This window comes from Rhinopithecus bieti, unplaced genomic scaffold, assembly GCF_001698545.2.
Source record: "Rhinopithecus bieti isolate Rb0 unplaced genomic scaffold, ASM169854v2 scaffold_10612, whole genome shotgun sequence".
Classification (NCBI taxonomy): domain Eukaryota; kingdom Metazoa; phylum Chordata; class Mammalia; order Primates; family Cercopithecidae; genus Rhinopithecus; species Rhinopithecus bieti.
The window spans coordinates 2,768,010-2,776,106 of record NW_016806990.1 but is presented as its reverse complement, the minus strand read 5'-3'; the positions used below and the strand labels follow the sequence as shown (position 1 = coordinate 2,776,106).

Genomic DNA, 8,097 nt, shown 5'->3' with positions numbered 1-8,097 from the left:
TCTTATGTTGTTATGATTTCTTAAAAGCCCAGAGGTTACTCAGAGAGGCGCTCATTGCAGCACTTCTCATGGACTCCTGTACACACCCAAACATATACCTCAGGGCAGCTGAGGTATATGACTGGGCTTCTACCAATATGGTGGATCCAGCCAGTTTGTTTTCGTGATCAAAGTGCAGGTCCCTGATGTCCTGACTCTGTTATTCTCCACTATAGAAGTAAATGCAAAAGCATAATCTAAAGAGCTTCAAGACATCAGCCAGTGTGCATTGCATGGGGCTGATACAGCAACCCTCATCTCAGATTCATCTCTACTCCAGGTGCTCAAATGCTTGAACACCTGTTAAGTCAGCCAGTTGTGTGAAATCAGCATACGTCTGCAATGAGGAGAAAATGGCATGAGAAATATGGGGGAAACCTGCTTCCCTGGGCTCTTGCATCATGTGTCCACCCCCGGGAACCTTCCCTCAGCTGGGAAAAAGAGGAAGGCCAACCCAAAGTCTTGGTTTGATCATTTATTTAGCTAGGTGACTGTTCTCAGGCTGAGTTTCCTGTTATTAGAAATAACGAGCTGAGAGGTAGAATGTGATGAAGATCAAAGGAAATGACATAGGGGAAAGTGCCTGAATAACGCTCACATTCATCCATACAACACATTGGATTGGAAGTGGAGGTGACAGCAGCACTTTCTGAGAAGCTGCAGTAGAGTCTGTCTAGTTCATGGTAGTCGTTATGTTCAGACTAAAGAACGGAGAAATCCTGTACCAGTTCTCCAGTTTTGCAGTGAAGATCCATCAGTTTTGTCACACTGTCTTCTACATTACTGGCCCCACTTGCTGATGCCATGTCTGTCTTCTAGTCAATTCTGCAGAAAGACTAGAAATGAATAAATGAACACACTGTAACAAGCCTGCTTGTTTTCTTGACCTCTTTTAGAATGACATAAGCCAGTGGATTTTGGATTCCATCAGGAATACAAAATAATCCCTATGATTCTGTTTTTTATGTCAAACTGATAGATGATTTTACCCACCACAGAACCAGGATTTTGATAGTCAGCAGACTGAATAAGCATGCAGACATGATGGTGTTGCTCTACAGTCAGTAGGGCATGAATTTTCAAAGTGTTCTTTCCTGCAGTAAAAAGACAGCCACAAAGTCTTTGATGCTTCTTTCATGGAAAGGTAGTTTAGTCTCCATCCTTTGAACTGGGTTAGGCTCTGTGATTGCTTCGCCCAAGGGTTAAGAAATTGGAAACTGCTACTTCCTCTCTTGGACACTCTCTGGGAGCCCTGTGAAATGCTGAGAGCAGTTGCCATGCCAGAGAGGCCACAGCACCACCCACTCTTCAGTAGTCTCAGTTCACTCCAGTCATCTGGTGATCTCTACTATGTTAGGTTTGTTGGTTTATTTATTTTTTTTTTTTTATGGCTGCTATAAAAATTGCCACAAACTTGGTGACTTAAAGCAGCACACATTATTTTCTTACAGTTCTGGAGGTCAGAAGCCCAAAATCAATTTCACTGGGCTGAGACCATGGCATCAGCAGGGCCTCGCTTCCCCCAGGGGTTCTAGAGAAGAACCTGTTTCCCCGCCTTTTCCCAGCAATGACAGCAGAACTCCATGCATTCTTTGGTTCATGTCCTCTCCCACCATCTTGAAAGCCAGCAATGTGACATCTCGTGTCAGTCCTCACAGAGCCTTTTTCTTCTCTGTAGTGAAATCTCCCTCTCCCTTCCTCTTGTAAGAATACTTCTGATTGCATTTAGGGTCCACCCAGACAATTTAGGATGATCTCCCCATCTCAGGATCCTTAATCATGCCTGCAGAGTCCCTTTTGCCATATAAGGTAACAGTCACAGGTTCCAGGGATTCACACCTGAATATCTCTGGGGACCATTATTGGGCCCACCACACCCTCTGAGGCACCATATCTGTACAGGAAACTGTCCTCCTTACCAGCCCACCTGCCAACTGAATCCACCACCAACCAAGCACAGTCCATGCCACCTGGAACAGAAAAGCCTTCCAACTGAACCCTGCCCAAATCCCTGACCCATAAAAGCAAGAAATATAATAAAACGGTGGTTGCTTTAAGCAACTAAAGTTTTAAGGTAATTTGCAAAATAGCAAACTGGAACAAGTACTAATGGGTCTTGGTTGATCTGTGCCTCTCTCTGTGCACAGGTTTATCCAATGATAGAACCATGTATCTTTGAAACAGCTGTCAGGGTCAAGAATGCTTGGAGGAATATCGCGGGTTTTCTCTATCACCACTGCTTGAGATGAGGGAAGTGAAGGGAATTGAGGCTCCTATTCTATTACTGGGCTTGGTTCTAAGCAGGTGAAAAACATGCGAACATCTTATCCTATTTCTTCTCTAGACTATTTTTCACCCTTTGCTTAGCTTCATAATTTCCTTCATGTCTAAAGTAAAGACATGCTTTCTGAGTACAATGGAAATCATGGGCCTGGGGAGAAGCATTTCAGCTTGCTTTCTTCTCATTTCAATCTCTGACCTCACAAGCAGAAACAAGTTGCCCACGCACCTGTCTGCAAACCACCACCACAGCTGCTCTTCCCTCTCCCAGCTCCAGCGGGTCCTTCTTGTGACCTGGCGAAGCCTGCCAGGGTGTTTTTAATATTGTAGGAAATGAGTTGTCCTAATAGCCTCTGCCCTTCCTCTGTCACTGTGGGAACAAAACATGCTTTCTAATTTTCTTGTTTGGAAGACTGAAATCCTTGATGCTGACTCTTAAACATGCTGTATGAATAAATACTCCTAAACAGTTCAACGCAGTCGAGGGTCTGTGTAAAATTACAAAGGACTTCCCACATAAATTACTGAGTTTGTTTACTGGAGCTTGAGTCAGGACATTGTGTTCCTTGCAAGGCACTTCATTTCTTCATGAGCACAGATCATTTATTTACTTAGAGAGACATCCATGTCCCCAGGGGTTGTGGAGGAAGAAGAGACATGTGAAGGCAAGTAGGATGTTTTCATAGCCTGACCTAGGCCACCACAGGGGTCCTAATGTCTGCAGACATTAGCCTGGAACGCATGCTAATTCCACTCCCCACTTCAGAATTACAGCTGATAGAGTTTAGAGTCATCTCCTACCACAGTATTTGCACATCACTAGGTAATTTACAAAAACTCTCCGAAGAGAATGAATACAATTTACTAGTGAACCTGGTAGAGAGGTGAGAGTATTTTGAGGACAGGCACAAAAAAAAATACTGTTTGCTGAATGAACGAATGGACACCTCCATGTTCAGCAGACTGGACTTACCTATGATCCTGCTATTTGTCTATCGTCTTAAATTCAACCACTGTCTTTCAGGGTGAAAGGTTGAGTCAGACTCCTAAAATCATTTTGAATAGTGGCTGTTTGCCACGTTTTTCCTTCTCAAGGAATGTTTGTTAAGGTCAGGGGAATATTGAGAGTGATGGCTAATTTCTCTTTTACCCACTTTAAGCACTACTCAATTTTGTTTCATGCACATTTTTTTCATGTACATATATTGAGTATGTGATATGTGCTGGCCACAGTGCTAGATCTAGAGTGTGTTGTGGACCAGACTCGTATGACAAAGCATCCTAGTTTGCCCCGGCTGAGGAGTTCCCAGGACACTGGACTTGAAACTATAAAACTAGGGAAGTTCCGGGTAAACTGGAAGGAGTTGGTCACTCCTCTCCCATCCTACCATTTCTGGTAGAAAACAGAAAATTTATATAGTAAACACATAATTACAATACAATCGTGAGGCTGGGCATGGTAGCTTACTCCTGTAATCCCAGCACTTTGGAAGGCAAAGGTAGGCAGATCACTTGAGGCCAGGAATTCAAGACCAGCCTGGCCAACATAGTGAAACCCCATCTCTACTGAAAATACAAAAATTAGCCAGACATGGTGGCACACGCCTGTAATCCCAGCTACTCAAAGGCTGAGGCGTGAGAATCGCTTGAACCCAGGAGGTGGAGGCTGCAGTGGGCCAAGATGGTGCCACTGTACTCCAGCCTGGGCGACACAGCAAGACCCTGTCTCAAACAAAACAAACAAACAACAAACAAACAAACAAAAGCAAACTGTGAGATAAGTTGAGAAAAGAAAGGAGAAGGGAGTCCTGGTTTGATGCTTAAGAAAGTTTTCCCCCAAAAGAGACACTTAAGTTGTTATTCGAATAATCAGTAGAAGCTAGCTAATAAAGCAAGAGAAAACCCATTCTAAGAAACCCACAAATACTTGTGAAGGCCTTGATGCTGGAGAAAGCACGGTGAGTGCAAGGAAATAGAACACATCCTCTGTGACTGGAGTCCAGGAAAGAAGGGAGAAACTGCCTCAGGCCAGAGTGTGAAGACCTCTGTACCTAGCATTATGGATTCTAGATTGTACCCTAAAGACAATGGGAAGTCATTGAAAGGCTTTCAGAAAAAGAATAAAGTCTTCATGCCATCAGGTTTCACCCAAGGCCTCTGCTATCAAACTCTTCATTCTTTTTGAGGGGCAACCCTACTCGGTGCTAGCTCTGAACCAAAACCCCTTTCAGGCATAGTGAAATGAGCTACTGCTCTTTTCAGCATCAACAAAGTGAAATATGCATGGAGAGGAGCCAATTTTAAATAACTAGTGATGGGTAAGTGTGAACTACCCATGCAGACTTTTACTGCTACTTGAAAACACTCTGGAATTCATCCGATTCACCCCATCCTGTAAAAAGGCCCAAACTCTCACCCAGGTGCAGCCCACAGTGACTCCAGGCTCCCAATCACCCCCATCCCACCCCTCCATGCCTACTCTGCTTTCTGGACCTCTGCATGGTGGACAGTTTCTTTTGCCCTCAGCCTTTCCAAGTGTGTCCATTAACAGAAGGCTGGATTTTCCTAGGTCACTGTCTCAAAATATGGTGCCAAGACATTAACATCACCTGGGAGCTAGTCAAGAAAGCAAACTCTTGGACCCCTTGCAGACCTACTGCCTTAGAATCTCTGGGGTGCCTTAGAATCCCACAGCCTGCGTTGTGGCAGGCCCTCTAGGTGATGGTGATGCACACCTGGGTTTGAGAAGCACTGTCCTGGGCAAAACTCTGGCTTCCCAGCTGGCTCCATGCTGAGTGCTGCTTTCTCCCCATCTCACTGACCATGAAGAGTGGGAACAACTCCAAATCTAGTCCTCTCCACTTCCTCACTGTTTCTAAACATTTCCTGCACCTTCATGGCAACCTCTAGCCCATTGGCCTCACTGCCTATTTGAGGTCTGTTGGTGTGCTTTCTATGTACCTGACTTCCTATTTGGCCATGATCCTCTATGACCAATAACTCTCTTACCTCCCTTATCAACAACTCAAACTCCCTCTCCCCTGTGACCTTCCACTCTCTCCGCCTTTCCCATTCCTCATTTCCAGTGAATGCAACTCTACTTTCTCTGCCTTATTCCCGTCGCTGAGCTGTATTACAGTCAGTCAAACAACCAGCATTTCATCAAGGGCAGGCCCTCCACACCTACAGCACCTTGCCTTGCCTCCCCTCCCTCTTTCCTTCCATCTCTCCTGCCTTCCTTCCTCTGTTCATTCCTTCTTTCCTTTCTCTTCTCTCCTCCTCTCCTCTTCTCTTCCCTTCCCATCCTTTATTCCCTTCCTTCTTTTTTCGTGTTGGTTGGTTCCCTGTTGAATTCTCCCCAGCAGCTCTCTCATTCTCAAGCCCCCAAACCATTCTGTAAAAGCCTAGATGGGCTGGGCGCGATGGCTTATGCCTATAATCCCAGCACTTTGGGAGGCTGAGGCGGGTGGATCACCTGAGGTCAGCAGTTCAAGACCAGCCTGGCCAACACAGTGAAACCCCGTCTCTACTAAAAATACAAAAATTAGCTGAGCTTGGAGGTGGGCACCTGTGATCCCAGCTACTTGGGAGGTTGAGGCAGAAGAATTGCTTGAACCTGGGAAGTGGAGGTTTCAGTGAACCAAGATCACACCACTGCACTCCAGCCTGGGTGACAAGAGTGAAACTCTATCTCAAAAAAAAAAAAAAAAAAAAAAAAAAAAATCTGGATGAAGCCTTCTGGTAAGAATGTTCCAGTGAAGTCCGTAGTCTCCCTCAGAATCACCTGAGAAGTTTGCTAAAGATGCAGGTTCCTAGTCCAAATGGTGGAAGTCTAGTTTCCTCTCAAAATGCTCCTTTAAATATTTGAATATAATTAGCATATCCTCCCTAGGGTTTGTCCTCACCAAGTAAAATACATCTATTATTCCAGGCATTTTTCTCACACGCTACTTGTCGGACCCTTTATATAATTCTCGCTGCACTCCTGGGTAGTTTCTGGTTTTTCATTCTCCCTTTTAAAACCATTGCAAGGTCAACATTTCCATCTTTCTTTTGGCTTTCCCTGCACAACACGTCACCTTGAGCAAAGGGCCTTCTCTTTCCGGTTCAAGCACATTTTGGAAATGTACCAATTTATTGGTTAAATATAGTTATCAAATGCGGTCAATCATCATAGTTGCTTCGAGAGCTTTACAAAAAAATGTTCAGGGGCCAAACCCTCACCTCACTGGCTTAGAAATTTTAAAGGGTGAAGCAGGGATGCCTTAACTATCTCTAGGGATTTCTGTTAACCAGCCAGCCCTGATGCACTACTGACCTAGGCCTTTGGAAAAACTTCTGGTATTAAACTCTGGAAACTGCCTCTGTCTCAAATAATTGTGTATCCATTTAAGGATGACAGAAGAAAACACACTAAATGAGAACATGAACTTCCTTGGGTATTTAACAAGAAACTGAAACTAGAGTATTTCTCTCTCTCTCTTAATATTATTTTTTTTTTAGCCAAGTATTTCTTTTTTGGTTCATCTCCCCAGATTATAGAGTTTTTCAAACCCCATGGTATTTTTGATGTATAATTCCAAGTAGAAATATCATTAGGCAAAAATTTATTAATACATCTTATCTCATTTAAAAACCTTCACAGGAAATTGTCTTTAAAAAATCTTTGGGGCCACATGTTAGTATATCACAACAGAAAGCTTTGCTTTGAAGTTATTTTTAAAAATCTATCCTTGGGACTTTCCATGGGAAATTAATTTTAGAAACCTATTCGTAACCCAGACCCATTTCTCCCTTCTTTCTCCCATTCATTATAACTATAAATCCTAGAAGTAGCTCAAAAGGCAACCAAAGGAGAGCCGTGAAAGGTGGTAAGATGAAAGCCACCAGGTTTGGGGTCCCAGGACTGGACGAACATCACAGGGGCAGGACACCTTACATCCTCCCAACCAACCCAGGACTCAGACCTGCTGACTCAGACCCAGCATTTCCCCACCCCAGCCTAGCAACAGAAGGCAGCCCAGGAAGCCTCATTTCTCTGCTGGAATAAATAGGAATTCCTCCTGCAATAGGAGGCAAACCTGCGCCATTTACTATGGCAAGGGGACTAGATGCCTGATCCCAGAGCCTCGCTAACAATACCAGAAGAGATGCTCTCCTACCCTGCAGGGCTTGAGACTCCTCTACCCCAGTGAGAAATACCAGAGCAACAATTAGCTGGTCAGGGAAGCCCCGTCCCCATTCCAATGGGAACTTCCCTTCCCCACCGAGGTACACATAGGGGAGGCTCCCCTGGGGAAGCCCCTCAGCCCCTCTAGCAGCCCCAGCAGGAACTGGTGAGAGCCTCGCTGGCAACATATAAACGAAGCAGACAAATAACACCACAAAGTCTCAGAAAATCAAACTACTGGCCAGGTTCGGTGGCTCATGCCTGTAATCCCAGCACTTTGGGAGGCAGAGGCAGGTGGATCACCTGAGATCAGGAGTTCAAGACCAGCCTGACCAACATGGTGAAACTTCATCTCTACTAAAAATACAAAAATTAGTCAGGTGTGGTGGCATGTGCCTGTAATCTCATCTACTCGGGAGGCTGAGGCAGGAGAATGACTTGATCCCTGGAGGCAGAGGTTGCGGTGAGCCAAGATCACGCCATTGCACTCAGCCTGGGCGACAGAGTGAGACTTGTCAAAAAAGACAGAAAGAAGGAAACAGAGAGACAGAGAGAGTGAGAGAGTGAGGGAGGGAAGGAGGGAGGGAGGGAGGGAAGGAGGGAGGGAG

The 8,097-nt window shown here is 44.9% G+C and overlaps 1 long non-coding RNA gene across 2 annotated transcripts in view; it reads right to left on the bottom strand.

Moving 5' to 3' along the window:
• Window positions 1–575: 575 nt before the first annotated feature.
• LOC108534348 (uncharacterized) overlaps window positions 576–8,097 on the bottom strand; it is a 33,296-nt gene continuing 25,774 nt past the window's right edge. For both annotated transcript variants that reach the window (XR_001886949.1, XR_001886950.1), the window contains one exon: window positions 576–875. This is a non-coding gene — a long non-coding RNA (uncharacterized LOC108534348). The remainder of the gene's footprint in view (window positions 876–8,097) is intronic.